At 28.4% G+C, this 16370-nt stretch overlaps 1 protein-coding gene across 1 annotated transcript in view; it reads right to left on the minus strand.

Annotated features, from left to right (window-relative positions):
• Nucleotides 1-15458, minus strand: part of LOC148300250 (uncharacterized) — an 87747-nt gene extending 72289 nt beyond the window's left edge. Inside the window, exon 1 of the mRNA XM_088275052.1 lies at nt 14822-15458. The gene's annotated coding sequence lies outside the window, so the exon portion shown is untranslated. The remainder of the gene's footprint in view (nt 1-14821) is intronic.
• Between the last annotated feature and the right edge of the window lie 912 nt (nt 15459-16370).

Genomic DNA, 16370 nt, shown 5'->3' on the forward strand with positions numbered 1-16370 from the left:
GAAAAGCGTAGAATTTTAATCAAAGTACGATCGCTCAGACGAAGATGTGGCAAAATATTGACGTTGTATGATAGATGCGGCGTGTTGGTTATTTAGTGTTCAATTAATTATAATTTCTGTGTTTTGTCCAAGAAGAGGATTCTCCAATAGTTCAATGTGATTTTAATTTCCCAATATGTATACAAATTACTCAAACATTAATTTTAGTAAAATCACATTTTGTCTTTATTTTTTTCAACAAAGTTTATAATTTATTATTTTCTTGGTGATTTCCTTAACCCGTTCGATTCTGTTTAAATTTATTGAATGCGCTCATGTATTTCGATTCTTGGCATTGTCGTTTTTTATAGTGGCTGAGCTGACTCCTATCTGGGATCGGTGTTGAAGGGGTCAGAGGTGATCACGAAGAAACCTTGGGGCGTGGCATTTTAGAAGGATGGGGGTCAAAATAGTGAGCAGTGGCAACGGAAGGGTTAAGGGGGGAATCAGATATTCCGAATTGGAACGAGGAGACTACAGATTCAACAAATGAATGCTCATTCCTTCATTACTAGTAAGTCATGAAGCTAATAAATTACCCACAATTTGAAATATACTGTAAATTACTGGAGAATGGAATACTGTATATTATTTGTGCTCCAGATATGAATGGCCGCTTAAAAATATTTTAAACGGTTGTGCCAACAATCTCATTTACCTTATATTATCTATTGATTCGGCATTAACATTATGGAATGACATATTAATTATTAAGAAAAATTAACCTCTATATACAAATACACACACACACACACACACACACACGCACATATATATATATATATATATATATATATATATATATATATATATATATATATATATATATATATATATATATATATATATAAATATATATATATATATATTTATATATATATATATATATATATATATATATATATATATATATATATATATATATATATATATATGTATATATATATATTTATACATATATATATATATATATATATATATATATATATATTATATATATATATATATATATATATATATATGTATATAAATATATATATATATATATATATATATATATATATATATATATATATATATATATATATATATATATATATATATATATATATATATATATATATATATATATATATATATATATATATATATATATATATATATATATATATATATATATATATAATATATATATATATATACACCTCAATTAAAAATTCTCGTTAGCTTAACTTTAGCTTAGCTTAGCTTTACTATTTACCAATTGTAGTTTTGGAAACTAGGTGTATATAATGAGATAAAACTCTTTAATGGTATTAAAAAAGTGTTTATTTTTCTTTACATAACATATTCATCGTAAATCCATTAATTTTATATTAAAAAAATACATTTTAGATGCAAGTCTTTACTCAAAATAAGGACATTTCTTGGTGAGATTGATTTTCCCACATTTATTTTATTTGACTAGTGACCGCGTTTTTTTACTATTGACATCACCACATCCATAATATTAAAAAAAAATCACTTAATAATAAACTAGTAAATTATTATTTCTCCAAGAATTGCTAAAAAAGTTTTGTTTTTAGTGTGCACATTGAACTCTCAGTGTGCATATTCTAAAAAAATCAGTTTTTTTTATTTTAATTTTATTTTAAAGGAATAATCTACATAGCCTCTATTTTAGAGACTTATTTGCAGGTAGGATTGTTAAGAAAGGGAAGGTGTACGTGAAAAATATATTACAAACACCCAGACCTTTTTATTGAAAATAAACGTTTCTTGAATTCATTTTGCAATTGGAGGAAATCGAACCCGCAACGGCAGTTTCAGAGTCGAGCGTCTATTGTTTGATTGATACAGTACATTCTTATACAAAAAAAAATACGTACAAAGAGAGAGAATCAGTTAATTTTTTTGTCAGTTCAAAATAATTATTAATTTAAATATGTCCGAAAACGTATGCAGCAAAGATACTCTAATTAGAATATAAATTTAGCCGAGGATTCATTTGTGTATAAAGTCGAGACTAATCCTTGCAATTAACCTGAAAAAATTGGTTGGAGCACACTTTAGAGCCTGGTACTCAATTAGACAAGTTCCTTGTAAGATATCCCTGTACCTACCTTTATTTTTAAATATATAATGGCGTTGCATATAGAAAATATTGTTTTTGCCAATGTCAAGTTAATAACGTAATATTATTTAACATATTATTAAACTGTAAATGGATTCGTTCAATTTTAAAAAAAAAACTAAATGATTGTAAATAATTAGGTTCCAGCTCGCTAGGATGAGTTGAATATTTGTAGGGAGGTGCCTACCCTTTTAATAGGGGAAAAATATCGCAGGTTTTTAAAATATATTTAGAATTAAATTTTTCAGACAGCTTTAAATATTATTAGATAGTTGGTTTTGACTTTATTATTATATTTACTTAAATGACGTGTATGTATATGTATATGAAAATATCATATAATATAATACATAGGATAGTAAACATATATACGAGATATTTATAATGATTGCGTATATTAAACATTTTGATATATGACTTGATCTTTTAAAATATCCATAGGAGCAGTGAAACAGATCAATGTCTAAAGTGTAAACTGCTTATAAAAGTAATGAATAATGTTTATACCCGTATATAATTAAATTATTTAAAAGACCTTTTATCATTGAAGGAGAAATAATTATACGTTTTTTATACTTTGTCTAGAGTTATTATTCGAATATTTATAATACTTTTTTGCCACTGTGGTGTTACGTATCTTATAACTTCTACAACGAGAGAGGTCTCCGCCAAGAAACCATTTAATTATATTTATTTATAAATTCAGAGTTTAATTTTTAGAACTCTATTTTAATTTATGTATTAAATATAAAAATCAAACAAGACAGAATGCCATAACAAGGCGAAACAATTGTAACAAGTTCAGTTTTAATACAATTTAGTAGATTGTAAAAATCTGTGTTCGGTTTTAATGTTTAATTTTAATATTACCCATTAAATTATCTTTTGAATTCACCATTTTGGATTCCAATTGATCTTACGATGCCATTAGCTAATTTCACGTCAGTGTTATTAAATTGAATCATTTTCCTCTTAAACCGTGTATAATAAAATGTAAGTAAATTTCAATGATGTAAATTCACATATTTTAAAGCGGGATAATAAATAGCCCGCTACTAAATTTCTTTAAACCCAAGTACATTACATTTGGAGTAATACAATTTTGTTTAGAATACCATTTTGTTACTGAAAAAAAAATCGAAATAAATATATGGGTTTAAAAAGAAAAGAGTTATTGAAAGGCTAGGAGTAAAAAAAGGATAAAAAATATATATTCGTCAAACTCCAATATAATCTAAAAAATGTACGCGGACATCACGTGTAGCTTCTCGCACAGTCAGTTGCTTACTGATTTTGTATATTTGAGTGTACAACCTTAAGGAATATATTAAAAATTATCCTTTCAATAACCGTTCAGTGAATGGTTATCAGAGACAATGTACAACAGTAAAGATTAATGCATTGGACATAAAAGTAATCGTTACACAAGTGTATAAAATGATCACTTTAGCAAGAAAATGCCAGGTCGTAAGCCCTGGAATGCTCGGTCTTCCTTCTTCCCTTCTTATAAATATAGACATATTCATGTTTAAGTTGCTTGCTTTGTAATTATTGAGACCTTCATTGTAAAAATGCTAGTCTTTAAATATGTTCATGATCTTCTTTCTGATTTTACGCAACATGTAACGTATTTTCTACGAGAAATGAATATGGTATTATTTGTCGTCACCTTTCCCAATATCTTGCAAGTTGGTGTTATCTGAGACATATTATACAAGGTGTATGTGTAACATCATGCCATTTTTTCATGTTTACATTTTCAAGGTTTATGTGACATTCCTAATAATTTGAAAGTGTGATATTTTCAGCCAAATACATTTTTTATGCCGTAATACACATGAATAATAACGAATGTCATTTTTTAAACTCAATTTTAAGGTAAATTGGTAAAAAAAATGAAACTGCATTTTTCTTAATTCGGTGCTAATTTTATTGCAGTGCATATCATTTTTTTATGACGCACTAAACTACTTTATACGAATACTCGCCCCCGGACATTAACTAGTTATATGAATTCAATTTAGAGATAGTTTAGTTAGTATGTTTTAGGTAAGATAGTTTATACCAAGATCATAAGTAAACTCATAACCTATGTAAACTCAAAAGTAAAATAATGCATATAAAATCATTTGAATAACTTTATTACTAACCTATTTTTTTTAAATTGTATAAGCTCATGCTTAAGCAAGTATTATTCACTCAAGAATCACATAAAATTATCGTAACTTTAATCACAGAGTCAACTCACTCATAATAAGAAAAATGGTAAAAAACTTATAAAGTTTGAGCCTAAGTAAAAATCTTAGAAGCGTTATTGCAAAAGCTGAAGCTAGATTTCAGCTAGAATATTATAATTTTATAAAATATCATTAATTGCAACATTTTGAGGCACCAAAAATATAAATTACATAAAAACCCCTATTCTCCTATTTTGTCATGTTCCCATTGACAAAAAAAACCGAAACAGTTCTAACTTCCTCTTCATCCTTCAACATCTCATACACACAACTCCAAAATTTAAGCTTAGCTTCATATATGGAGTTTGAAAATGATATAGAATGCATCGAAAAACTTTTAATAACAGATCATAAGGAATGGTAGCATTTACCAAGTGAAATTTAAAAAAATATGTATATCTAAACGACACAAACATAAAAGTAATGATACGTACAGAAAAATAAAGTTCATTGCACATATTATACGAATCAAAAACATATGTTGTTCTTCCTTTCAAACAATGTTTGAAAAACAGCGATATTTTAATTAGGATCAAAGCTTTTCAGAGGAGTAAATGTATATTAGAAATCCCTCATAACAAATTCATTTCACGAATAATATGCATGAAATTAGAATCGAAACATTTTATAATTATCTAAGGTCTGAAGGAATATATTATAGTACTTACCCAGCAATGCATAGGGTTTACAATTAAATATACGCTAATAAATAATCGAATGAATATAAAAGTTAATGAACAATTCAGTACCTATTACTTTACTCCCGCGAAATAAATGTATAGTTAAGCACATATTTTTTTCATGGCAGCAAGCTCAAATCTTCAATTTTAGTTATTACGTTGAATCACTATTATATCCTTCGGACATTTAACCAAAAAAAATCAGTGAAAAATATTTATCCAATTCAGGCACGTGTAAAATGATTACTTCCACACAAGCCGTTTCAACCTCATTTCATATAAAAATAACTTTTAATTTTAGTAATTTTATAGGATAAGCGCCATTTATTTATTTTATAGTTATATGAATTATTTTTTTGTACATAAAAAATAAATAATTATAAAAATAAGTTTAAAAAAATATTACTATGTACAATTTTAGTTTTGTTTTGTTAAGTTTTATATATTTATTTATATGATAAATATGTTTTTATAGTATTGTCTGAATAACTAGGGTAGTTTGCGTTCAGTCAGAGTTAAGATTGTTAATACACGTAAATATTTTAAATGAAATACAAAGTAATGAACATACATACTTATTTATGTATTAATTTTTAAATCAAACACAGATTTTTTGAGTCTACTAAGTTGTATTTTATTAACAAAAAACATATATAAAAATTAATATTGTGATAATTGTTTCGTGTGCACGGCAATATATTTTTTTAATGTGTTTTTTGTTAATAAAATACAACTTAGTAGACTCAAAAAATCTGTGTTTGATTTAGAAATTAATACATAAATTAAAATGGAGTTCTACAAATGAAACGCCAAATCAATAAATAAATACACACTTATATTTATATCAAGCGCCCTTGAAGTAGTATTTAAGTAGTAGCCCTTGAAGTAGTAGACGAAAATAGCGCTATATATATTATCCAAATTGATTAATATTATTATCATTTTATTAAGATATTGTATACAGTTCACAGGTTTGTTTTGAATATAACGGATCGTTTATGGTATAATAATAACAGAAAATCGAAAAATCCATTACGTTACGAAATTTAAATCTTGAATGAGCTTCAAGAGAAAAACAATTAGATCTGTGCTTGGCCGCTCGTTTTGACCTCAAATTCGAAAATAAGTCAACAAGAGCGTTCCCACATACGGAAAACATGTTCACAGAATGTGAGACATCATTTTGAAATTCCGAATAATTCTTTTCTGCACCGGGCGAGCCAACAAAAAGTAAAGTAAACAGCGTGGATAACTTGGCCCAAACAAACACTCGAGTTTTCCTCCAAGCCTCGCTATTCCTCAAGCGTGATAAGGCGTACTTACGAAATACCGGCCGAGATGCTATTCGTAATGGATAACCATCATTTCGGTAGTCGTTAATCACGAGTGACATTCTATAAAAGCAAATATGACTTATTTTCTCAGCCTCGTTTGATATTTTACCGGCGAACATGCTACCTACAAACGACTGTTGGCCAATCTTTTCCAATTTTCTGGCGTGCTTAATGCGAGGTGATGATTTTAATACGAAAACTCAATTTTCGTAATTATTGATTTGTTACCGCGAATTAAAGCTGTGATTTTAGATTCACACACTCAGAAAATTATTATTTGTATTAAATTAAACTTAAAAAAAATGAGCAAACCTTAATAACACAAGTCAACAATCAAAATAAAATACCACATTTTGGATAAAAAAAATTTGAACCGACTGTACATATGTAAATAATGTATTCAACTAAAAGCCTTATTGAGAATATTAAAAAAAAATTGATTAAGAATTTTTGTTTTAATTAATTTAATTAGAATATAATGTTAACTTAATTTCATTAAGTTAATATTATATTCTCAAAAATGAAAGTAATGGCATATCTGCGTACATATTTTTTCGAAAAAAAAAATGTGGCACATTGTGTAAATTTGTCTATCTTAAAATCGATCACAAAAAGTTTGCAATAGTGGCCGTACTACTATGGAAATACATAATATAAAAAGAGCCTACTTATTTTATAAAATTCGCCATTGAGACTTAACTAAGGAATTAACTAAGCATGTGAAAATACAAACTGCATTTGTATTTTCACATGCTGATGAGAACATTTGTAATTCAATGTGGTTTTATAAAAGTCTTTCAAATTTATATTTAAATCATCATGTTAATTCTAAAACTTATCCATACAGTTAATTATTTTTTTTAATATCCTAAATATTTTTAAAATGGAGAAAAACATTCAGGTTTTACCTAAAAAGATCTGTTGCACAGTAAAAAATTCAATAAATGGTATGATATTTATTTTTAAAACATTTATTTTATCTTTAAACATTAAAAACGATCTCCTGAAAAATCTTTTTTTTATATATGACGTTGTTGAAAGAAGTGAGCGATATCTGAACTATTAAATTAAAGTATATTAGATTTTTTTCATAAACCATTTTTAAATCCACTTAGACTTGATTGATTCTTACAAGGAACGAAACAAATTTTAAAATGCTCCAGCAGAAGTTGGTCAAGCGTTTTTTGACCGTCCGAATGTTGTCAAGTGGGCAGTCGGCAGTCGGTATCAACATTTTTTACAGCGTGTTATTTTGACGCACACGTCTTTTCAGAAGTCATTAAATCTATATTCGTTGAAGAAATGCCACCGAATCATAGCGATGTCAAATATTTAAAAAACACTTAGATATCTGAAAGCGCTCTTGGGAAAACCAGAAATTGAGTTTATATTGTATTTACGTGCCTGAATTCAATACACTACTTCTGTGTTTTTTTATCAATCTCTACTCTTGATTGAACCGGAGATTTCTATGTTGCTTGATTGACATTTTAACAGACATTTATTCACAATATATGTGAATATATTTTTTTTACTATTATTATATATGCATAGCACAACAATATATCTCTTTTATACAAATTCATTCAGCAAAAAAAATCAGTTTCAAGTTAGACTATTATTTGATGACAAACTGATTGGAAAATGTATAGTTTTATTTCTTGGTACATTACATTTTTTGAAAAATAGCCATGATGCATACGTGTTTATACAGGTATGTTAGGTACCCACAATATACATAATGTGTGTCAACAGTGTGAAAGGGCATAATTTTAAGCGTTGTCCTCTGAACGTTGTTGATAATATATGATGTCGTATTTCAGTAGTTATACCTTGGGAAAATAATTCATTTCTGTCCCACGCTAGTGAATTGGACTTATTGTTTTTTTAGTTATCAATTAAAAATGCATAACCTTAACTAAATAAGTTACAATAATGGTTAACGATTACAATGGTTATTGTTTCGCCTCAAACACTATATGATATAACATTTTGACTTGTCAGCGAAAACAATTTATGTTCGTTTTAAGTCCAATGAGTTTATATTGTTAATTAAGTTAATTGATTAATTATTTTATGCTATGAAAATCTCTTGTGTAGCATATCCAATGTTTTAAAAATAATTATAAAATGTAATTCAACAATATCATACAAGTATTTTATTTATTGTTTTGGCATTAACTTTGTGGTAAGACATGTTACAATGATTAAAGAAAACACTTCGTTTTAAAATTATTACACCTTGTTCCATATAAAGGCCAAATTATGAATTATCTTGAAAATTTAGAAATCTAAAAAAACCTGAATTCTAAAAATAATTTATTAAATAAAAAATTGTTTCAAAATTCTTCACCATTGCTTTCCATTTTTCCTTTGTTTTCAAACATCGTCCCTTGACTAACCCCTTCCCCTTACTTTCCCCTCTCCTTATTTATAGAACAATTTTATATTTTATATTTTAGTTATTATACAGACCTGAATGATGGAAGTTTAACTTCTGAAACATGCAGTCTATAATAAAACTCAAGTGGTAAAAAACGAAGTGTTTTCTTTAATCATTATATCATACGAGTATAATTACTTTTTTTAATCTCTATATTTTATATAGTAGGTACTATATTTGAAGAAGTAAAATAAAGAAGACCGTGTCTCAGCCACGTAGTGTTTTTTAGATTGTTAATCACATGATATCAAAGTCAGTCTTGCACTGGTACAGTCTAATGTAACCCCTAAAGAAATAGAACTCGGATTTCTAGAACGACAGCCAAATGCGCTAATTTATTAAGCTAATGCTTTCAAGCATTGCTAATCCTTTAATGTCCCATTCCTTTTACATTATTTATTAAAGATAAATTCATATTTTTATACTTATAACTACTTTTTATACTATATGTTCCTACAAGATATGTACATTAATAGGCTTACTGCTTTGAATTTATATTTTTGAACCTCTGAAAAGCAGACTAGCGCGATTTTTTCAAAAAGGATTTTAACTTGATAAGAACTGCATATAATATCGAGAAATTACAGAAAGAATATTCTAATAAATTAATGACCTGTATTTAAGGAAGAAATATAACGCAGAATGTAGTGAGAAGTTTTAAAGATTTCATAATATTTGTTATTTATAAAATTTAACTCGGTGATATTTATGATCAAATAACTACAAAATAACATTTTTAATTAATTTACTTATTTAAGTGTTTATTCCAATATTTGTAAATTGACGGAGTTAAATAAAATTCATACAAAATTTGGTAGGTGTTTGATTATTGTGGTATCTGAAATAGATCTATCCGATTCCTACCCCATAATTAACGTGCATCACGCTGCATCAAGTTACTTATATACATACAAAGTGCACTCAAATTGTGGGTAGGTACTCATCGTTAGGAATCACCTTACGTTGAGTTTAATGCATAAATGCACGGTCAAGAGCTAAACCCACGCCAAATACGAGTACAGTTCGCCGGTGTGGGTGGAATGATAGGTGCTCGTTCTTCCCATGGGGTTTGTGACACCATCATCACGCCTTATAATACTAAAGATATAATGCCTTTTATGAGTATTATGGTTTTACTATAAAATTGTATAGTGTGTACTCTACATAAACACAGTAATACTGTGTGATAACAAGTTATATTTACGAACGGAATGGGAATATTTTGTTGCTTTTCGCTTGATTTTAATTATGTTAAAACTTTTCCCGGTATATTCCACCATTAATATTTCAATTGTACTATGTATCAGTTGGTATTTATCCATAACATTGGAGCAATGTTTTTTAATCCTCTTTAGCTTATTTTGAGTCACGAATTATTTTACGGTGCCCTAAAATGAGCTAAACATGATTTACTGATTATTATATTATAATTATTTAATGAAATCATGTACAATAGAAACATGTTACAATACCGATTTCAACAATAGTATACAAAACAATTTACAATAATAAAGTACACATAATAATACCGTATTGATTCCAGTTTAAATTTAAAAAATTATTTTAACGTAATGGGCCGCATTAAGTTGTTTTATAAAAATAAATATATCATATACATAGTATCGGTCAAATGACCAACTGTTTACTTTCAAAACCCTCATTATAATCAAAACGCAGTAAAGAGTATCAGTATTTAATATTATTTGTATTCAAATAATCTCCATTATCTTTTAAAACAAATTTTATTTATTATAAATTCTCTATACTTTATAAGTATGTATCACAAAGTTATGAAAGTAAATTCGGTAGGTATCTACAAACATAACCATACCCGCTTTTTCATAATGTCTCACATACAATATTAATTTGAATTCACGTCTTAACTTTGTGAAACTGATAAAAGCTTTTTTTTTCATTTTTCATTTTTATTAATTAATATTTGGTACATTGAGTTAATTAAAACAAAATTATGGATAAAATTATTAAATATTTCATATAATTTTTTTGATATGGAAAGTATGGATATGTTGCGAAACCAACGACGATATCTAGATGTGGATATAATACTATGGTTATACAGTAATTAATATGAAATTAACGATACAATCACATTCAAAACGATGATGAATGCTTTAAACACAGTGAAATTGTTGTATGCCATCCTATTAGAATATAATTTAGTAGTCATTGATTTGTATTTAAATACGAATTAATCACAGCCACCCAATAAACTATGCATCGTTAGTCGATTTAGGAATACGAAGCTCCTCAATAATATTATTTCTCAGCACGCAAAAGAGAGAATTCAGCCCAACACAGCATAAACAAAGGTGTTGCTTCATTTCACGAGTTGATATCAGTGTGTTCTTCCAGCGAGGCGTGTTCGTAGTCTAATTTGAAACTAATTGGAGGTAATGTGATGTTGAACGCCTGGCGAGAAGTCTTATATTATGCCGGAGATATGCATATCGAAAGGCGATTTGCATACACATTTTAAAAGTAAAATTAAGATCGTGTGCAGTAAAAGCTCTTAGCATTAAAACTATTTTAATAACTTTATGTTTCCTTTAATTTCACGATTCAATCGATATATTAATTGAAATCTACTATTTTAGCAGTACTTATCACATGTTGAATATATGTGTTTCATATATTCAACTATCAAATACGGTTATTTTATTAAAATTAAAGTCTTGAATATACCACTTTATTGAGTTTTAATTATATAAACGACTAGTTTCGAAAACGACATATGTTTTTATCTTCTGGTACAAATTAGAAGATGAAAACATGTGTCGCTATCGAAACTAGTCGTATATATATAAATAAAACTCATAAAAGTGGAATATTCAAGTGTTTAATTTTAATCAAATAATCATGTCATTCTGCAAAATTAATGCCGAATCAATAAATAATATCAAATACGGTGTTTGAAAATGATGCGGAATTCATCAAAACACACGTCACAATATATTTTAAGAAAAAGTGGTTTAATTAATTAACTAGGTAAAACTTAAATTAAAAATCAAGAACACTCGAATGTAGTGTCTTCAGCACCATTGGGTAAGGATAAGGATTAGAAATAAAATAAAAAAATTGACCGTAACAGGCATTGATAAAAAATGCATACTAGATATTGAAAAAAAATCCTAATAAATATTGAGGCTTATTGTTTTTAAAATGAATATACAATTTGACAAAATAAATAAACAGAGGGTAAAAATATCAAATTTTTGTCCATCGTCCAAACACAACTTAGATTTTAAATGAAATAATAATTTCGGAATTCTGTCTTAAATGGTTGTTTCTATATTTTTGTATTGTAAATGTAAGAGAATTAAATAAATAGTAAAATACAATATAATAATTTTGTTATAAAATAAATTTTATAAACTAACTATCTAACCATAGAGCCATATAAAGGCAAGTAAGCTAATATGAAATTTGGTAGAAAAAAATAGAACCGTTGAATAAAAAAAAGTACTTTAATAGGTATAAGTGTTAACAGTATGTATTGGATTTGTATGAAGAATTTAAGTTTTGTTCTAACATTTCTTGATGGAACTGCATTTAAGATAATAAAATAACAACTATGTAACTTCTTCCACATGAATTTTATTTGGCCAGCACCCGGGTTTCGTTGTAACCGACATCGTCAGATTGGTCTGAAGCCCGGTTGCTGGTCAAATAAAATTTATGTGGAAAAAGTTACGTAGTTGTTATTTTATTCTATAATATGAAGAAATTATCACTGGTATGTATATGAAAAAAAATATTTTTGTTTAAATATGTAGGTATAGATTCTACGGTGTTTGGTAATACGTGTCATAATATATTTTAGGACTCAGAAGATAAAATTAAATGAAGAGATAGTAAGTAGTATAGATAGTAATGAGAAAACAGCATTTGTAAGGGTACTTTATTTTGTATCCTCGCGTAATTTTCTTAATTTACATACTGAGGGACGAATTTTTCATTTTTAAATAGTTTCAATTTACAGCTATCCTTTGTAATCCATACAGGTAAGTTTTTTTTCCATTTGAAAGCGGATTAAAAATGATAACATTCATTAATAACGGCTTCGCACCCCGAATAATGAAAAAGGTAAGCGGTTTGGGTTTATCGCCTTGAGGTAATGCCTGTCGGCACTTAACCGGTAAATCTTTTTTGTTGACTTCTCGTTTAACCCGAGGTAATCGCTATTAACCGTAGGGCCGTCACTTACCGTAGTGACTGAGACATGAATGAAAGGGTAGCCAAACACCAAATTTGAATTAAAAATTACTATCTTACTATCTGACCCTTAAAAGCGTCCATTCATAAATTTGAAATAATTCCTAGAAGAAAGCTGTATGTACTCTGTGATTGACAATGAATTTTAATGCTCTGTTTTTTCGTTTTTAAAAATATACCAATGTAATCGTTTTTAATGCATTTTCTACTGGAAAAAAAATAATTAATAATTATTCCGACCAGTTGGTAATTAAAAATATTTTATATATCAGACTGTGTAGTATTCACCCTAAGGATGAGATGTCAATATAATACGGATGAGATTTCACTATAATATTGACATTTTATCCGTGGGTAAATAATCCAGTGTCTGATATAATAAATAATAAATAATTACATTAAATTTGTCGAGTTTTATACTTATCTAAGAATAGTGTAGTCAATTTGACTCACATTTAGACAATTTAAAAAACTACACAACTACAAAAATTGTTTACCCGACATGATTTTTAAACTACATTAGGATGGCTGTATTTCATATATGAATGTGATTTTTATATCATGAGACTAGTACTTTTTTAGGGTATTATCGTAACTTTGTTTGGTAAATAAATGCTTTTTTCGTCACGTACAAATTTTTAATTCAACGGTCATTTTATAAATTCACAGCGTTAAATAATGAATTAATTTTAATTACTTCGCCTTGATAAATGTAACGGATTTTTAGGTAGTAAGTCTAATTTTAAATCAACTTATATAACTGATTGACATTTATAACTAAACAAATATTTTTTTTCTTCTCAACCAAAGTTGTCATGTATTCATAATACATATTTCTAATAAAAATAAATAATTGAGTCTCTTACAATTTCCTTTAAATTAATTAAATTAACGTTTTCTGTGAATAGCAACCAAAAAGGTTTCGCAGTATAGTTAAAATTATGGTCTGATTTATTAGCCCTTATAATTTCTGTTTTATGGTTTTGAATATTTATACGTAAATATATACTTAATTTGCAAAAACCTAAAATGCAGAAAATGTATAATAACTACCTTAAGATAATAAATTGTTTGTTGCTGTTATGATTTATAATAATAATAATTATCTAAAAATTTTACGTATTTAGATCATTTTTCCGTTACTTTCTAAGGAAATAATTAGTAATATAAATGAATCCCTTAAAATATTTAACAGTTATTTACGATTAGATATTTTACACTTATACCTAAATACATATACCCACTACTTCACAAACTCCACTGGTTACGCTTTCCCGAAAGGGTTGAGTATAAACTCTGCCTACTCATGTATAAATCAATACACAATATGGCTCCAGAGTATCTTAAGGAGCTGTGTATTCCAGATGAATTGGTTGATAGACGTCTCACGCTTCGATCGGCTACAACATCTGCAATGGGCAAAGTTATCTTACCAGCTCGCAACCAACGCACTAAATTTGGCGAGCGTGCCTTTGCTGTTGCAGGACCGACGGCGTGGAATGCTCTTCCACCAATGGTTAGAAATAGTGAGAGTGAGATGATCTTTAGAAAAAGACTAAAAACACATTTGTTTGCTAAATCATTTCCACCATAATATTTTCCCCAATTCATTCACCGTGAAGCGCCCTTGAGGTATTTTTTTACGAAAATGGCGCTATATAAGTTATCCAATTTTATTATTATTATTATTATTATTATATGTATTAGAAAAAAGTTCTGACCTTTGCTGTGCGTTGATATCTCTGTTAGTGAAGATTAATTTTCCCGCGTAACACTTTCTCGAGAGTTACTTCACTTGACATGTCCACAGAATCTATGAAATTTTATAACTTATGTTAATCCACAAGTGTTTGACTAATAACACAAATTTCGAAAATAATGTATAATAAAAATTCAATCACAAAAATTCACTCAAGTTGTTATTTACGACAGCCAATGTTCACTTTTCATTAACAAAAATCGTTCGCGATAAATTGATTATTTTCAGATAAAGTATTATAAGAATTAAAAATCACTTTTTTTATTAAAAAATATTATCAAATTCACTATTTAATTTTGTTCTTATAGTATTAAATTGTGTAGCACTCCACTGTTTCCAAAATGTATTTTCTGATAAATAGCACAAAAAATTAAATTCTGATGTTTTCAAAATATAAGCATATATTAACACTACATTAATCGAGAGCCAGTTATGACGTTGTAATTCAGGCAAAGATAACGGATATCTTATAAACAAATCGAGATTCAGTTTTCAGCGCCGGTTTCAGCCGCCGCGACGGGTGACCTCTGAACTACCCGCGAAGCCTCACAGCACCGCTAACAGTCCGATGCTCCTAGTCATATGGCCCAGACCAGAATGGGGCGACTATGTCTAGCGCGAACTTCGGAGGTGGCACTTGACACTGTGCCTTATGGAAGGAACGCCAAACGCAATTAACGACAAAACAATTCAAGCAAAATCTATCCTTAAATAAAAAGGATCAAAGCATTTGTATGATTCTAAACCCATGGCACCGGAATATTAAACCATTCATTCTAAGTGTCTCACTGCTTTATACGATATCTTTTTACCAGCTCGGGCATTACCGAAACCTTAGGAGGCGGAGCCACTAGCACAGCCTACACGAGTCTATCTCGCTCTGTCATCGACGACAATTCCATTTCATTATACACCTCTCTCGTTCTAATCATCCAGGTAACAATGATCGGTAAATCACATACCGTACGGAGTAAAGAGTCGATGCTCCGTCTCTCTTCTATGCACGGTTATGCGGTAAGCACGTGCGACCGGTTTGCGCTGATTGATTTGAAATATCGATGTTTTCCGCAATATTTGGGATGCGCGCGCTTAGCTCGGAGTCAGACATTTTTTTGCCCATTTATTAGTGTTTTATTACTAATGGAACGTCTAATTTAAATATTGTTCGCTTTATATATTTTCCGGCTAAAAGCAGGTGGCTTCGGTACATGAGGAAACGATTCGTAAGGCCCGCGATGTGCGGAATGGCCAATCTTGAATAATTTAATCATTGTGTTTCGTTGAGAATGTAGAAATTTTAGATTTATAACCGAGATCAAATACACGAGGACATAAATTTTTGTGAAAACCATACATTGAACACCTGACTTTAAAATTTGTCAACTTTGAATTGATTTATTAATGTGTTTTGTAATCTACCTGTAAGTTGAAGAAGGTAGGTCGTGGAAAATGATTGAGAAAGGACCTTGTTCATTATTAATGTTCTTGTGATAGTAATACTAATTATTTAA

This window comes from Brachycentrus maculatus, unplaced genomic scaffold, assembly GCF_059751285.1.
Source record: "Brachycentrus maculatus isolate JH-2025_06_01 unplaced genomic scaffold, ASM5975128v1 h1tg000771l, whole genome shotgun sequence".
NCBI lineage: Eukaryota > Metazoa > Arthropoda > Insecta > Trichoptera > Brachycentridae > Brachycentrus > Brachycentrus maculatus.